This window comes from Triturus cristatus, chromosome 2_1 (assembly GCF_964204655.1).
Source record: "Triturus cristatus chromosome 2_1, aTriCri1.1, whole genome shotgun sequence".
Classification (NCBI taxonomy): Eukaryota; Metazoa; Chordata; class Amphibia; order Caudata; family Salamandridae; genus Triturus; species Triturus cristatus.
Window position 1 is genome coordinate 223,059,255 of NC_140581.1, and position 18,178 is coordinate 223,077,432.

The window sequence follows — 18,178 nt, forward strand, 5'->3', positions numbered from 1 at the left end:
GACCAATGAGTGGCCCGCGATCAACGTCTCCCAAGGGCGGCACCACCAGGACATGGAAGGCAGTAAGCCCGCAACAAATCACTGCAAGCCAGCGAAAACTGAAAGCAGGCGATTGGGGGTGGGGGTTTGAACCATGTGGCCCAATCAGAAGGACGCGCGCAATGGCAAAAGAAGGTTAAAAGGGCACGGTGCAACTCCCTGGACATACCTTGACCTCTCCACGTTGGCCCACAGACCCACACCGGATTGCTGGCATCGCAGCCGCAGGTTACAAGCAGTCAAGGAGGCTGTGGTGTCGGGCCTCAGGCCCACATGATGGCAAAGACAGACACAGGCACCAGGGGTTATGGGACAGTAAACTGGCCTCGAGCACATGAACTCAGGCTCTTTTATTGCCGGGGCCACGTCACTCGTGGCACCCGTGATGGATGGGTGTGGGGGTGCAGTGTGTCCAGCCTTCGAGGGAGTGGCTGGGATTACAGCTTCCTGTGAGACACTAGAACGTGTCTCGCAGGACACTACATTCCTCCCCAACTTTATTGAAGGACAAACAAAGTGTCAATCCAACCTGTGGGGAAGAAACAACTAATTAACTAAATACCACAGGGTCCATCAGTCTCTCGAGTCAGGTGGCCGGACGACATCAGACATGGGCTGGTGAACTTGGCTGGCAGCAGGACCTTCTCGGCAGACACCCGTAATCTAACCTGAGGGACTCAGGACATGACTGCTGGCTTGGAGACGTCCGCTGCATACCGTCAGTTCGCTGACAATGCCATGTCTTGCTGTCCTGCATGGCTTTCTCTTGGCTGACGTCGGTGATGGTCTGTGGTGAGTTCTAACAGTTCCTTTTGGCGTGCTGCGTCATGACCGTGGATGGAGTCTTAAATGGGAGTTCACAGAGGTGATGCTGGACCGACTGTCCCTGTTGAACCGCTTGGCTGCGACTGGTACCATGTCGGTAGGGTAATGTCTCTCCTCGCTCTCCCGTCTGGGGAAGCCTGTCGTCGGGGTTGCTGCTGGACTGTAGGAATGCTGCGCTGGGGCAGCTGCTTGTGTGCCGTCTGGGGGCAGCTGCAGGACCGCCGAGGAGCCGTTGCTTGGTCGCACGCACAACCCTCCCGGGTGGATGAGTCTTGGTCAAGACTTGCACTCGCTGCCGCGGTTCCGGTGTAGGCCAGGTTCACAGGCGGCTTCTCGTTTCTTTTAGTTGGTGTGTGTGGCAACAGTTTCGGACTCCATTTCATCGGTACTCGGGGAGTGATGTTTGACGCATGTGCTGATGGCTGACGTGGTGATAGTTGCCAGCCATGTGGTGAGTCGGGATGACAGGTGGTGGTGACTTTGCTGGGAGAGTTTGGATGTCAGGATGGACCTGGGCAGCCACGTGCCTCCGCCTTGCTGATGTTGAGTGGCTGTGGCGGCTTAACACGTAGAGTGTGTTGATCCTCTCTTGCCTGGCTTGGGGCCACTGCCGACTCCATCTTGAAGCGGTGTGAGGAGGGACACTCAGAGCTGATCTTCACCCGTGGCATCTGCGGACAGGAGCAGGGATACCACTTGACTTAGACTGCCGACGCTTGGGGATGGACTGTCGCCTGGGGAAGCGTAGGGATGAGACACGGTTTGCGCTTGCTGCTGCTTAGGTTCGGTTCACCTGTGGAGCTGTACCCAGGGACGTCGGTCCGCCTTGGTGGCTGTCTGGTATGTCAGGGTGTGCTCTTGGCTCGCTGTGAGTCCTCGGTCTTCTCCCTTTGCTGGTCTGGTCAGCCCACCTGTGTTTATCCGGTTTTCAGGGTGACAGGGCTGTCACTCTTCTTTCTTCGAGGGCGTTGCGCTTAGACCTCGAGGAGGCGCTGCCATGGCACCAGCTTCTGCCTTCGCTCCGGCGCGCTCCTTGCTTGCTGGGCAACGCAACGTCCAGTCGCGTGTTGCTGGCGTTGGAGCGCCTGTTGCTGTGGCGGCCTGCCACGTGGTGTGTGCGACTCCTCTCTTGCCTGTCGTGGGCCACCGCCGACTCCATCTTGAGGCAGTGTTGAGGAGGACACGGTTGTGTGGTCTTCGCTGGGGTGGTGGAGACGTGGGTGCTCTCATACCTACGTTCAGCAGTGCTTCTTTGTGGAGAGGTCTCCTGGGTGCTGTCTGTGCAGTCAGGTTCGCTGGTGCGGCCTTCTGCGCACCTCTGACCTAGTGCGCTCAGTCTTCTTCTCGGGCGCTCTCTTCTGGCACTTGGTGTGCATGTAATGTAGCTTGCGGTCATGTCTGCACATCAGTAGGAGCGAGTGGTATATCTCTGGCGGTGGCATTGGGCAGCCACGTGTGGTGCGCGCTCTGCACCAGTCTCTCTTGTGCTGTTTATGGGGAAAGCGACCTTGAGACGTTGCTGTCTGGCTGGTAGTCCACTCTTGCTGGCGGGAGTTGTCTTTGGTGTTGCTGCTTGTGTTTAGTCGGCGCTTGCCTGGGCTGAAGAGGCTTCGGGCTCCTTGGGGCTCTTGGTGACGTGCAACCGTTTTTCTCCTTTGAAAGTATAGGCGGCCCGTTGGGGCATGTGGTGCACTCGTCAACTGTCTTGGCCGTGTCAGTTCTGCTACTAATGCGTGTCGCAGCAGTGTTGAGTCCACAGTGGTGCTGCTGCCGTGGTGAGTGTCACCGTCTGGCTTGAACGGCCAGTCTGTGTCCTGGGGCTTCTTAGTCTTCTTGGGGTCTTTGTGTGTGCATGGAAGCATTCACATTGCCGCTGGCTACTTCTCCTGTGTCTCTGTGGCTCTTTTGGCTGTGCAGGGCATTCCGCTGACCCTTGGTAGGTTTCCTCTTGCTGCGAGCGTTGTGCACGCTGTGTGGAGGTGCTGTGTTGTGCACCACCCCTAAGGCACTGTGGCTTCTTTTCCATGAGGCAGCAGGTTTGCTGGAGCTGGGAATTACACTGGGGTGGTGATGCAGGTGAAAGGTAGTTTGTGGTGCTAGCAGGCCACGGTTTTCACTTGCTGCTATTTTGAGTCAAGGTTGCCTCCGACAACGTTCCCCGGTAAGTGGTGCCACTGGGTAACTTTAAAGAGTATGGTAGTCTGTCTCGGACTGCAGGTAGTTTCATTGTAGTGTGCTTGGTTGGTTTGGCTGCAGTAGCACTGGTGGCCACTAGATGGCAGTGCAGCGCTTCTTTAGCAGGTCCCGGCAGTGTTTCCTGGAACTGCGGCCCTGCAGTTCTGGCATGCAAAGTGGAGAATCTACCCTCGCTGCTACGAGTGTTCTGTGGAGGTAAGTAGGGGCACTGCGAGCTGTTGCTTGACTATGCTGGGTGGCAGGGTGGCTTGTCTGTCATCTGCCGTTCACCCGGTCGATGTTACTGGGTGCTGCCTGTTTCACTGTGGACCACGTCAGCCTAGGGGCCACAGCAACTTTCCTGGGGGTGCGGTGCAAACAATACTGTGTAGATGCCAGGGTCGCGCAGGGCAGGTGCAGCCTCCCGACGCGTTGCTGCGATTCCTTTTCCGTGTTTGCTTCGTGCAGGCCACAATTCTTGTATGCGGTGTGGCTCAGTGACCACTCAGTGGCGCTGCGGACGTTTTCAGAGAGGGTCAGGACAGCTTTCCTCGAGCTGCGGGCTGCATGGCTGTAGGTGCCGGTGTGGGACGTTGTCCCGGTGCGATTATGTGCCGCTTGGTGACACTAGTGGTCACTGCAGCCTTCCTCACTTGCTGCATGAAGGCTGTGGATGCCAGTGCCAAGTGGGGGCACGCACATTCTGGTACAATGGAACAGCGCTGCAACTATACTTTGAGGCTGCGCTGAGGTCTGAGGTCGCGGACACACATTGACCACTGTGCAGACGGTGCAGTTGCAGCCTGCGGGCACCTGCAGTCCATGTAGGCTCGGTCTTGCTGCTTGTGGGGTGCCGCACCACCAGTCAATTAGTGCCAATGCAGACGGCTGAGTGCCACCCGTCAGGCCGCGCTGACTCTCTCCGGCACCGCACGGTTCACTGCCTCACACCAGGTGGGTGCGGCCTCCGGATGTTTGCAGCTGTGGCGGGTATTGTCCATCTGCACTGCGGGGCATGCGGGCGCACTTCCGGGGCCTCTGATCTCCTGCTTGGGCCCAGTTAGGCCACCTCGTCCTGGTCAAGCGTGCCGATTCCCCTCCCGGCACTTCCACAGCGGCTGCAGAGGCGACCAGCGGCGTCAGCAGTCACCTCTAGAGGCACTAGTCAGTCACACCTCGATAGCACACCGGCATGCAGGAAACATCGGTGTGCAGTCGCCTCACCCTCCTTTTCCTCCCGGACACATGGCGGAGTCGATAGCGTGTGTTTCCGCAGGTAGGGGAGGCAATGCGGGTACTTGATATGTCTCTAGGAATATGCTCTCTGCAGACCGCTTGCAGCTCAGGAGGCGATGTCATTGCAGGAGCTCCGCTGGGACATGAGGTGTTGGCTGGGGTTTTCATGTGCCTTACTGGTAGATTGCTCCTCTATTTGCCGGAACACGTGGCAGCAAGCTCGGGCAACTTGCGGGCACCGCACCAGGTTTGGGCTTGTTTGACATGGGCCCTGTCCTACTTGGGGTTGCAGTTTGTGCTCTACAGACGGCAGGATTTTGAAGACGGACCCTTGCCGTTCACTCTTCCGTCCGACACGGCTGCAGTTACCCCTTTTGTTGAGGCGATGTGCCGGTTGTGGAGCTCTCCCACCTCTTTCACAGCTGAGAAAGGCAGGTGGCACGGCATGGGGTCAGAACCCCTCGTCGCCAATGTGGTGTCGGGCCTCAGGCCCACATGATGGCAAAGACAGACACAGGCACCAGGGGTTATGGTACAGTAAACTGGCCTCGAGCACGTGAGCTCAGGCTCTTTTATTGCCGGGGCCACGTCACTCGTGGCACCCGTGATGGATGGGTGTGTGGGTGCAGTGTGTCCAGCCTGCGAGGGAGTGGCTGGGATTACAGCTTCCTGTGAGACACTAGAACGTGTCTCGCAAGACACTACAGAGGCCACGGAGACAGCACACTTAGACAGCCAAGAAAGCACACTAGCATTGTAAGAGAAGCCGCTCGCGCAGTGTCCTTAGGATGCCTTACGGCAGGGGCACTGGGAGCAGGTGAATGGCCAGTAAAGGGGCTGCAGCAGGCGAACATGGCATTTGCAGCCCAGGCAACGCCCGGCGGGCAACCACTCAGATCTCGGTAGCAGGGAGGCCTACAGGCTGCGAACACTTAATCAGACGTTTCGATAAACATGACAGAAGTGATGAAGTGTTGAAATTATGGAGCGTACGAATAACCATTAAAATGCGATGTTAAGTTCCATGTTTGTGAATAAACTGCGCCCATTATGCACCAACAGTCACTCAACTTGTGTTTACGTAGATGGGATAAAACGGGTGCTAAGGAAGGCTGGGAGGCAATGGTAGTCACTCGCACGTCTGGGAGGGGTTCTTTAAGAGTGTCATTGTTGGTAGGCACAGTCGGTACTAGCATTTGGCATCCCTGGAATGTACAGTGGTTGGTGCAAGCTGCAATGGCCTTCTAAGAAATATCTTGGACCAGGGCACTTTTTTTTTTTTTAACATGTAAAGCTCTGATTCTGAAAGGCGGGGAAAGGGTCTCAGTGACACGAGTGGCTTCCATCTCATGAGTCCCTGAAGAGTGAAGTGGTTTCCATCTTTAAAGTTACAACTCGAGAAGTATCTAGGTGCTCTCAGGATAAAACATCAGAGAGGCTGAATATGAATGATTCACAGAGGAGAAAGCCAAAAGCCAAAAGCCTTACTTAGAGTATGGCGGATGACATACTCCGAGTCACAAATGTGGCAGATTTCCTGTTCGCCTTATTACAAGTATGTCACGTTTTGCGGGAGTATCCTGTCTGCCAAACACTGAATAAGACCCCTAGCTCTAAAGGAAGTGAAACAGTATGGAAGCACAATATATAATTTAGTAGTGACAAGGGGAAAGTCTCTGTCACCAATGTGGTGCCGTCTCCTGGTAGGAAATTGCAAACATGTAAAATGATGCTGATGTATTGGTGAAAAATGTGAGCCAAGAGAGAAAATCAGGGTCACATACACAAGCATTTGAATACATTCCTCTGCATTATTGGCAGCAATGAAGTCTAGCAAGACAACCGGCTATATTTGCCCTGCTTGGAAGACCAAAAGGCTTGGTAAAGACCCACAGGGCAGTCGTCACTTCAAATGGTAGTAATGCAAGTTACTAATGCAGAGAGCCATTACCCCATGTTGAGGGTCATCAAGGCCTGCCCCACGTCAGATTTTGAACTTGTGCTGCGAATGAACAAGTTCAAGAGATGAAGGTCTGGGATGGATTACAGACTTGTGACCTCCTTGGGAACCAAGTAGTAAAGGAAATCGAACCCAGTGCCTCTTTTTTTCAGAGTCATCATTCATATGAAGCCTTTGCTCAGCAGGGGAAGAACTACCACCTCCAAAATGAAAGCATACACTATAGAGCACATCCAGGCTGAAGGAGACCGGTTCAGAGGAAGAAAATTAAGTGGAGGACATGCCCCTTGCAAGTGATCTGAACCACTCTGCAATCTTCTGCGTTGAAAAAGTAAACCCACAGCCCCCCCCACGAGGAAGCAGTTGATTGAGAGGGTCAAAGAGTTTTGAGGAAGCAGAGTCAGTGGAAGTTGGAGGTGAGTGGAGCTGCTGCTGGCGACCCCATCCAAAAGATCTACCTCTACCCGGAAGGAAAGGTGTATGTGTTGGGGTGGTTGTTACTGATGTGACTGATGTGCCCTGAGTAGCCTCAAAACTTTCTGTACGGCTGGTGAACTTGCTTTGCCAGTGCTCGTGAGCATGCTATGGCTCGGCTGTTCTGGACAAACTCAAGGAAAGAGTCCGCCTTCTCTCCAAACAGCTGATCACTGTCATGGGGCATGTTCATGAGGGCTACTTGGACGTCACCCAAGAAGCCAGTGGAAGGCACCCAAGTGTGACAGCGTAGGAAACCGATTTAAGTATAGATCAAGCCATCAAACTCCGCACTGCTCCTTGCCATCGATTCTATTGCCCCTCTCAAACCCATCACCTCTGCTAGAACACGCCCCTCTGCCCCTTGGTTCTCTCCAACCCTCCGTGAGGAAAAAAGCCGCTGCAAACTACTCGAACGCAAGTGGCGGCAGAACAATGACCCTGAATCCAAAGCAATTTACAAAACCACTCTAAAAAAATTTCTCAAACTAAAAAAAGCCACCATGAGAGACTACTTCTCACTACAAATCTCCAACGCTAAGAACTCTTCTAAAACCCTTTTTAATATTGTCAAAGAATTTGTAAACCCCCCGGCCAGGGCCATGCAGAACCCCTCTAGCCAGGCTCTATGTGATGGACTGTCTGACTATTTCCTTGAAAAAATTGATAAAATTAGTACTTAGTTTCCTACTGAGGAATCTTCCCTGGTCCTCCCTGTGATGGCCCCGGAATCTGCCTCCTTACAGTCTTATAACGAGCTGACTTTTGAGACCGCTCTCAGGTTACTCACCCAGTGCAGATCTGGCTCTCCTTCCGATTCTATTCCTGCTAAGACCATGGGTGACCTGGCCCCCTTACTGGCTATCCCTTTTCTCTCTATCTGGAATGCTTCCCTCCATCATGGCATCTTTCCAACTACGTGGAAGGAAGCTTTGCTGGTCCCCATTCTGAAAAAGCCTGATGCCGATCCTACAAAATTTTCCAACTATCGCCCCATTTCCCTCCTCCCCAAACCCGCAAAAATTTTGGAAAAGGCTGTGCAGCTGCAACTAACAGAATATCTAGAAAATAACTCTTTATTACATGACTCCCAATCCGGCTTCAGAGCAGGTTTCAGCACTGAGACTGCCCTCTTGGAAGTGTCTGAGACTATCCGTGAGTGTGTGGATAGGGGCGAGGAGGCCATGTTGGTCCTCCTCGACCTATCCGCCGCTTTTGATACGGTTTCACATAAAATCCTATTAAACCGTCTAAAGCAGGTCGGAATCGTTGGCTCCGCCTTCGCCTGGATTGAGTCCTTCCTTACTGGCAGAACTCAGAAGGTTATTTATTTATTTATTTTATCAACTTATAGGGCGCAACAGCTACCCTAGAAGGGTTTCCCGGCGCCTAGACACAGCTAGCTTGAGGACAGAGGAAGGGATGACTGTTAAGTGGTTATTGTTCATACAGCCAGGTCTTTACAAGCTTTCTGAACCTACAGTAGTTTTCTTCCTTCCGGATACCGGGGGGAAGCGTGTTCCACAGGGAGGGTCCCAGATAGGAAAAAGATCTGCCACCTGTTCTTGCACGTTTAAACCTTGGTATGCAGAAACAGGCTGCTGTCTGTGACCGGAGGTTTCTCTTGGGCACATAGAGGCAGGCAAGAGATTGAAGATATTTTGGTGCTATTCCTGCTTTTATTCTGAACATGTAGTTCAGGGCCTTGAAACGGATTCTGCTCTCTATCCTGAGCCAATGAAGATTCCGACGATGGTTCGAGACTCCAGAGTTCTTCGGAATGTTACAGAGGAGTCTGACCGCAGCGTTTTGCGCTACCTGTAGTCGTCCGATCACAGATTTATTTGCGCCCAGGTAGAGGATGTTGCCGTAGTCAAGCCTTGATGTGATAAGGGCATTGACTACGGTCTTTTGCGTTGACACTGGCAACATCCACAGGATCTTCCTCAACCATTTAGCTATGGTGAGACAAAGGCCGGTTACTTTGCTGGCCTGTTTGTCCATGGATAAGGCATTGTCCAATATAAAGCCCAGATTTCGAGCATGGGATACCGGGGTGGGAAAAGTGCCCATCTGGTCCGGCCAATGTGCAGGATTCCAGAGAACTTGATCCTTGCCCAAAATCAGTATTTCCGTCTTGTCGCCGTTCAATTTTAACTGGTTTGTTGTCATCCAGTTCAATATTTTTAATAGTCCTTCCTTGAGTAACGACGGGGAGTGGGGACAAGATTCAGATAGGGAAAAAATGATTTGGGTATCATCGGCATAATTCATAAGCGTTAGACCTAACTTTTCAACAAATTCTGCCAGAGGTTTAAGATACATATTAAAAAACAGAGGGCTCAGGATGGACCCCTGAGGCACTCCATGTGATGCAGGTAGGGAATCTGACACCGCTTGTGCAGATGCGATCTGAAAGGTTCTATTTGCCAGGAAGGATTTGATCCAATCCAGAGCCTTTCCTCTTACACCATTTGTATCTAGCTCTTTAATAAGCGTTTCATGGGAGATGGTGTCGAACGCCGCACTTAGGTCCAATAACACAAGTGCGACCGTCTGGCCTTGATCAAGAAGTTTTCTGATGTGTTCAGTGACACCTAACAGGGCGGTTTCAGTCGAGAAACCAGCCCTGAAGCCAGATTGCGAGGGATGGAGTAGGGAATTTTCTTCTGCAAAAATGGCTAAAGTAGAGTGTACGTGTCTCTCAAGACATTTAGAAAGAGCAGGGAGCAGAGATATAGGTCTATAATTGGCCATTATTTCTGGGTTAGCAGTAGGCTTTTTCAAAAGGGGCGTCACCATGGCATGCTTCCATAAAGCTGGGACAGTGGCGAGATCGAGGGATAAGTTTAAGAGATTGGCAATGATTTCCAAAGACTGGTCATCCAACTTTTTAATAATTTTAATAGGGATGGGGTCCCTAGGGGAGCCGGATTTAACAGTTTTTAGGATTCCTTTCAATTTCTCTAGTGAAAGAGTCGGCCAGGCTTCCAGTAAATTTTCACCCAGAACAGTGGGTTGAGGCAAAAATGGGTCAGAAAGAGGGGGAGGATCAGAATCAGAATTGTTTGTCTTGATGTCTGAGATAATTTTATCGATTTTCTCAGTAAAGAAACAAGCTAACGCCTGGCATTGTTTTGTGCTTAGTGGGGGTGCAACAGCTGTGGTATGTGCGCCCGCCAATTCCTTAACTTTGGAAAAAAGAGTTTTAGGCATGTTAGTTGCTTCGATAATTGTTTTAGAGACAAAAGCAGCTCTAGCTTTTGTACAGGCAGCATGATAATGATTTCTAGCTTCATGATAGCTTCTTTTGGCATTAGGGTCGTACTTTTTACGCCATTTGCGTTCTAGTACTTTGCATTTTGATTTTTCTATTTTAAGGCTGTCGTTAAACCATGGGGCTGGAGGACGATGCCTACTCCCTTTGGTGCGAGTAGAGGGCAGACAATTATTTGCTGCATTTGTTAGCCAGTTTTGTGTTTCAAATGCTACGCGGTCCATGTTGGGGTTTAGGCTTGGAGGGTTATGTTTTAGTGCCGCGTTTAAAGCATCGATGTCGACTGACTTCCAATTTTTCCTGAAAGTGACATCAGTGTTTTGTTCCAAACTGGGGGGGGGGGGGGTGGAAGAGTAATGCTAAAATTAATAAGATGGTGGTCGGACCAGCCAGAAGGTATGGTGGCAATGTACGTAAGTTCCCTGATGTTAGATATTATGGGGTCCAACAAATGGCCCGCTATGTGAGTAGAGCTGGAATTTAATATGGACAAATTGAATGCAGCTAGGTCTTCCAACAGATTAGAGCATGAAGGGATAGTGGGATCTTCAAGGTGTAGATTTAGATCACCCAGCAGGGAAAAATTGCTTGATGACATATAGTAGGGAGTAATAAAATTTGCAAAGTTAGATACCCATTGAGAAGGGTTGCCTGGGGGTCGATAAATCAGAAGGCCTGACATTGTAAAGGTGGTGCTCAAGCCTTTCAAATCAGAGGGTAAACCCCTGTTGTGTGGTGTCCCGCAGGGCTCTGCCCTGAGCCCTCTGTTTTTTAACGTTTATCTCGCACCCTTGGCCGCAGTGGTGGAGTCTTGTGGAGTCAGAGTGGTCTCTTACGCTGATGATACTCAGCTGATATTCTCTTTTAGAGACCACTCGGACTCCACCTTTGCCAACTTCCGCCAATGCCTGGACAACATCTGTGCCTGGATGACCATCAACCACCTTAGACTTAATGCTGACAAGACAGAAGTCCTGTTCTTTAACCAGAAAACTCCAATATCCCCCAGCCTGTGGTGGCCTACAGTACTTAACCCTGCGCCCACCCCTGTCCAATCAGCACGTAACCTAGGCTTTCAATTTGATGACTCACTCTCTTGCAAAGCGCAAATTAACAAGGTCACCTCTGCCTGCTTCGCAAAGCTTCGCATGATCAAAAAGATCTTTCCCTACCTTCCCTTAGACGCCCGCAGAACGATCACTCAGGCCCTTATCACATCTCATCTAGACTACGCCAACAGCCTATACGGCGGTGCCCCTCAATATCTGATCGTTCGTCTTCAGATTGTGCAGAATGCGGCGGCCAGACTGATCGGAAATATCCCCTACCGTCAGTCGGTTGCCTCCTACTGCGACCCCCCTGTGCCTTCACAGACAGACGCTCCCTCCCACTGCTGCTACCTACCTGCCTCCGCTGCCTAACGCCTGTTTGCCGCTCCTCACCACCTACCTGACGCCGCTGCCTGCATCTCGACTCCGCCTCCCAGGTAACGCCTGCTGCTTCCTGGTCGCTACCCATGCCGCTACCTTCACTCCTCACGCCCGCTGACCACCGCCACTTACCTGGTCACTCCTTGGGCTCTGTCGCTTCCCGCCGGTTTTCCCGCCGTTTTCTCGGCGCCGCTGCCCCAGGCGCACACTCCCACTCCCGCCTCCTCCTTCAGTCCCGCCCCCCCTCCCTGCCCATTGGCCACCCCGCTCCCGCCTCCCGCTGACCCTCCCTCCCGGCACCTTATTTAGGACGCCCCCTCCGCGACCGCGCAGCGGACGCGCGCAGCGGGAGCGCCGACTGAGCGCCGAAGGTGCGCCAAAGGTAAGCCCGTCTGCACCCGTCCGCGCCTGGACCGCGCCCAGCGCCAGACCCCCTGGTCCCCGCGCCCGCCAGCCCCCCCGCAGGATCTACGACTTCGCTACGCTCATCGCACTCAAAACCGCCCGAGCCCCCGGATGCTACCGAGCGTCCCCGCGACGCACCCATGGACCCTTCGCCTGCCGATCCTGCAACTTCTCTTGCCTCCAAACAAGCACCACGCCCACCAAGACGGACAACAGCAACCACCTCAAGTGCATCCTGCTCAACACCCGCTCCGTCCACAGAAACGCCGTGGAACTCTGGAACCTTCTCGACACCGCATCTCCAGACGTCGCCTTCCTCACGGAAACCTGGATGAACGACTCTTCAGCCCCCGACATCGCCATAGCCATCCCGGACGGCTACAAGATCATCAGGAAGGATCGCGTCAACCAGACCGGAGGAGGCATCACCATCGTACACAAGAGCACCATTCGCATCTCGACTGACTCCATCGACGTATTCAACGCCGCCGAATACCTGCACTTCCAGATCCACACCGACCCCAAGACTACCCTCAGAGGCACCCTCATCTACAGACCCCCGGGACCACGCGCACAGTTCTGCGAAGACATCGCCGACTTCATCAGCCCTCACGCCCTCCCCTCCGCCGACTACATCCTCCTCGGGGACCTCAACTTCCACCTGGAGAACAACAATGACCGCAACACCACCGCCCTGCTGGATAACCTCGCCAACCTCGGACTTCAGCAACTGGTCAACACCCCCACCCACTTCGCCGGCCACACGCTCGACCCACTCTTCTCATCCAGCAAGCACGTCACCTTCAGCCACTCCACCGGACTTCACTGGACCGACCACAGCTGCGTCCATTTCAGCTTCAGAAAGAACACGGTCCACCATCACCCGAAGCAGGCTCCCCACAGAAACTGGAGCAAGATCACCGCCGACCAGCTCGCCACCTCCCTCAGCCAGAGCCCACCTGTCAGGACCACGGACCCTAACACAGCTGCCCTCGACCTCACGCAGTGGCTGACCTCCTGTGCCGACGACCTCGCGCCACTGAAGAACCCCCTCACCAGGCCCAGAAGCAAGAAGGCCCCCTGGTTCACCGACGAACTTAAGGACTCCAAGAAGGCCTGCCACACCCTCGAGAAGGCCTGGCTCCTCAACAAGACCGCCGACAACAGAACAGCACTCAAACTCGCCACTCGCAGACATCACCAGCTCATCCGCACCACCAAGAAGAAATCTCTGCGGGAACGACTGGACAAGAACGCCCATGACAGCAAGGAGCTCTTCAACATCGTCAAGGAGTTCTCCAACCCCAGCACCGGCAACAACGACATCACTCCCTCACAGGACCTCTGCGACTCCCTCGCCTCGTACTTCCACCGCAAGATCGCCAACATCCACAACAGCTTCGACATTTCACCCCCGCACCCATCGGTCGTACCTTCGCACCCCGCCGCCACCCTCCAGACATGGACCGAGGTGACCCCGAAGACACGTCACGCATGATGAACACCATCCACTCCGGATCTCCGACCGACCCGTACCCCCATCATGTCTTCAACAAGGCAGCCTCTACCATCGCACCCCACCTCCGAGACGTCATCAACACCTCCTTCAACACAGCAACCTTCCCGGAGAGCTGGAAGCACGCCGAACACAGCGCTCTGCTGAAGAAACCAACAGCGGACCCGACCGACCTCAAGAACTTCCGCCCCATCTCGCTCCTTCCTTTCCCCGCCAAAGTCATCGAGAAGGTCGTCAACAAGCAACTGGCAGCCTTCCTCGAGACGAACGGATCCCTCGACCCATCACAGTCTGGATTCAGAGCCAACCACAGCACCGAGACCGCCCTCATCGCAGCCACCGACGACATCCGAGCCCTGCTCGACAACGGCGAAACAGCGGCACTCATCCTCCTAGACCTCTCCGCAGCATTTGACACTGTCTGCCACCGCACACTAGTCCAACGCCTCAACGACACCGGCATCCAAGGGAAGGCTCTGGAATGGATCATCTCATACCTCTCCGGCAGAACACAGAGAGTACGCCTCCCTCCGTTCCGCTCCGAGGCCACCGAAGTCATCTGCGGCGTCCCGCAAGGATCGTCGCTCAGCCCCACTCTCTTCAACATCTACATGAAACCCCTCACTGCCATCGCACGCCAACACAACCTCAACATCATTTCCTACGCCGATGACACCCAGCTAATTCTCTCCCTCTCCAGAGACCCCGACACCGCCAAAGCCAGCCTGCACGAAGGGATGACAGACGTCGCTGAATGGATGAACATCAGCCGCCTGAAACTGAACACGGACAAGACAGAAGTCCTCATCCTAGGACCATCACCCTCCGCATGGGACGACTCCTGGTGGCCCCCGGCACTAGGCACCGCACCTGAACCGACGGACCACGCACGCAACTTGGGCGTCATACTGGACTCCTCCCTATTGATGACCAGACAAGTCAACGCCGTCTCCTCAGCTTGCTTCCACAACCTCCGCATGCTCCGAAAGATCTTCCGATGGATCCCGACCGAGACCAGGAAGACGGTCACCCACGCTCTCGTCACCAGCAGACTAGACTACGGTAACACCCTCTACGCCGGTACTACAGCCAAGCTTCAGAAAAGACTTCAGCGTATCCAGAACGCCTCCGCCCGACTCATCCTGGACGTCCCCCGACGCAGCCACATCTCGTGCCACCTGAGAGACCTGCACTGGCTCCCTGTCAACAAGAGGATCACGTTCAGACTCCTCACCCACGCACACAAGTCCCTCCACGACCTAGGCCCAGGGTACCTCAACAGCCGCCTCACCTTCTACACGCCCACCCGCCGGCTACGTTCCGCTAACCTCGCCCTCGCCGTCGTCCCTCGCATCCAGAGAGCCACCGCTGGAGGAAGGTCATTCTCCTACCTGGCAGCTAAGACTTGGAACTCCCTACCCGTCCACCTGCGGATGACCCAGGACCACCTGGCCTTCAGGAAACAGCTCAAGACCTGGCTGTTCGAGCAGTAGCAGACCCCCTTCCCCAAGCGCCTTGAGACCCTTACGGGTGAGTAGTGCGCGATATAAGTTCCATGATTGATTGATTGATTGATTGACTGCAAAGAGCTCCACTGGCTCCCCATTGCAAGCCGCATTCAATTTAAGATCCTCACCCTCGCCTTTCGTGCTATCAACGGCCTTGGGCCTGGTTACCTCAAAAGGCGAGTGGCAATATCTCAATCTGTCAGATCACTGAGATCTAACAACTTACGCCTCTTGACTGCACCTCGCTTTCGACGCTCCAGAATGGGCGGCAGAGGGTTCAGCGTAATCACTGCTAAACTATGGAACTGTCTCCCACTCGACCTCAGGTTCTGCCCGTCTGAATCTATCTTCCGTAGTAAATTAAAAACATGGCTGTTCTCCTGATCATGATTCCTGTCTTGCTGTCGGCTTGACTCTCCTCTCCTCTTCTGAGTTTATGTTTTAGCGCCGGGACACCCCTTCGGGGGTAGCTGCGCGCTGTATAAGCTACTTAAATAAATAAATAAATAAATAAATGGAGTCTAAGCTTCACTTCAGGATCTGTTTGGATGTGTTGAAAACGTCAATGACCAGATTGTAAAAGGGCTTTTTTCTGTTGTCAAGGATACAGATGATAATAATTTTTGCCCGCTCCCATAAAACATGAAATAGTGGACCAAAAGGCATATAATGTTTGCAGTAGGAAAGGCGTTTGGATTCAGCTTAGCAGAAGAAGGCTGGACTGCTAAGAATCTCAAGGGAAGGGTGCGCTAACAAAATAATCTGAATGTCCAGAAGGAGCCTCGGTCATTGCGTCTGTGGGCAAAGGAAGGTTTACTCTCTGACACCAAAACCAATTACAAGAATGCCTCGTTAAAGGGTAGCGGAGGCTCTAAAACTGCATAGGAGGGTTGTAATATTTCTTGGACAATGCTAGCCATGGCATTAGTAGTGGGCAGTCTCAATTCCAATTTTTCAGCTGCGTTTTGTACCACTGAACAGACTTCCCTTCTGGGGATGTTTCCAGACCTTGAAATATGCAGGACCAAATAAAGGGCTGCATCAGTATTACGAGGCGTTGGGAGGTTAACCGTCATCATCCTCTTTGAAGTCATAGTCCTTGCAAGGCATAGTTACGGCATCAGAATCAGAAAAAAAAAGCTTCCATTTGGGTGAAACTCTGGCATGGAGAATACCATTGGGTCTCCAAATGATCCAGAGCACAGGACTGTTTCCTATAAGAAGAAGAGGATGTCTCCTCCATATAATTCTTTTTGTGCTTTTGGAGGTAATTCGGACCGCCTTCACAAGTCCCTCCAGGTCTTAGCCAAAATAACTTGGCCTCCGGCTCACATGGCCTTTGGGTGTATCGAGGAACAGGAGTCGCAGCCTGAGTCACCACATGCAATTGTCATGTGGATTTGATAGGGACATCTTCTTTCGGCATCTGCAACATGAATTCAACCCGGACACATTTGACCTAGTTGGTGTCAAAGCTGAGGAATTTAGTGGGTGAAGCCTCGGGAGGAATTTAGGACCCAGGTTGAGATGTGAAAAAACAGGAACGGACACCAAAGTCCCAGTCAGCACAGCGTATGGCCAGATGTAATCACAGCTTCACGAGCGAGATCGTAGCTAAAGCCGCATGGTGTCACCTTGCAACACAGGAAAGTTATTGGTGGACATTCATCAAGTGAGGCATGGGCAGGAAGAAAAATCCATCAGAAAAGTTGGGTATTATATGCAGAGCGGTAAAAATTAATCCCTAAAGGATCTGAGCAAAACGGCCTGAGTCATGTATGCATTAAAGTAGGGTGGGCTCTAGAGAGAGGAACTCACCACACAGGTCATAAAATGTAGCTCGATTGGAGAGGAGGGGAGGTCCACTAGCCAGCATAAAGCATTACTCTCACCTCAGCTTCTCTCAGTGATCAATGGGTTGGGATATTATTCCAAAGGTCGGACCATTGGTGCATGGCTATCCGAGTCAAGAAGTATAGGAAAATGATACAGACCAGCAACATTAACAGTCTCAGGTCGTTTAAACACTCGAAAACTGGCCTATGCTACATCAAGCAAGGATCGGCATTTGAGAAAATAAGAAGGTTCATTAACCACACATACAATCATTTTGGCTGTAAACGGAATGAAGGAAATGGGCCCCACTGGCATGCAAATAAGGATAGAGCTTGTAATGCAATGGTCATTTTCCGACAAGAGGGAATGAGGAATGAATGCAGCAAGAAGTATTGCACATTTCCGTGGTAAGGCGAGCAACAGTACTTGGTCATACGTGTTTCAGTGGACATAGGACACAAGTCTAAATGAGAACCAGAATTGAGCACAGTCCGGACAGACTTATGAGTTAGAAAATATAAAACTTTAAGATAATAAAAAAACAGTAATAGATGGAAAGGTAGAAAATATAAAAGATGAATTACTAGTGCCATTGTTCAAAGTGGAAAGCAAGGAAAATAAAGAAAAGTCCTCACAGAAGCAATCAGTTACTGGAACTGAGGAAATTCAGCTAGCAAGAATGTTGGGTTTCTGAACTATTTTAAAACCCGTTTCTGAAGAGTTCAATTCAGCGTAATTATCTTGACAATGAAGATGGTAAGGTTTCTTAGGAGGTACTTTGTAATTTTTTCTGGCTGCATTATATATTTCTGATGTATCATCACATTAGGTTACTCACAACCTACGTTCAGCATTTTTACAAAGTGATTTCAAAGATTGCAGCTCCTTGTTTTATCAGGTTGCACTGGAGTATTTATCCACACGTATTTAATTATCAATAGCTAATTGTTCAGTGGCAGAAGTCAGTTACTACAAAAAAGACATTTCTGCACACGAGGGGTCAGCAGAGATCACAAGACCAGAACCCAAAGCAAGATGAAGGATGGTGCTGGTGACTTTAAACTAACATCTGGGATAGCAGGGAAAAGGTTTCAAAGTAATGTAAGGGCAGCTTTCACAAGGAACACTAAAAAGTAGAGTACAGTCAGTTCAAGCATTAATGATTCAGGCACGACAATAAGAAGACTTAAACATCTCAGGATTCCACCGAGTTATATACTTCACTCCGTCTGTACCCAGCTCAAAGATTTAAATCCCCTAATCGGTAAAGACTGAGACTTGGAGAATATAATGGCAATAGGTCGCATAAAGAGGCAGCAAAATTTGGAGCAGGCCTGGGAGGACCGTAAATTAGACAAAAGCACAAGGTAGAACACCGTGAGATACCAGGAGGGAGGAGGGAAGCAAAACGTAGATAATAATATGGGGTTTGGAGACAATGGCTAGGCTGCCACCTTGACAAGAAGGCTGATCAAGAGGAGTTATATTATTGTCATC

General features: G+C 52.0%; 1 protein-coding gene across 1 annotated transcript in view; it reads right to left on the bottom strand.

Annotated features, from left to right (window-relative positions):
- FECH (ferrochelatase) overlaps positions 1 to 18,178 on the bottom strand; it is a 258,404-nt gene that overhangs the window by 18,861 nt on the left and 221,365 nt on the right. The gene's annotated exons all lie outside the window — the stretch shown is intronic.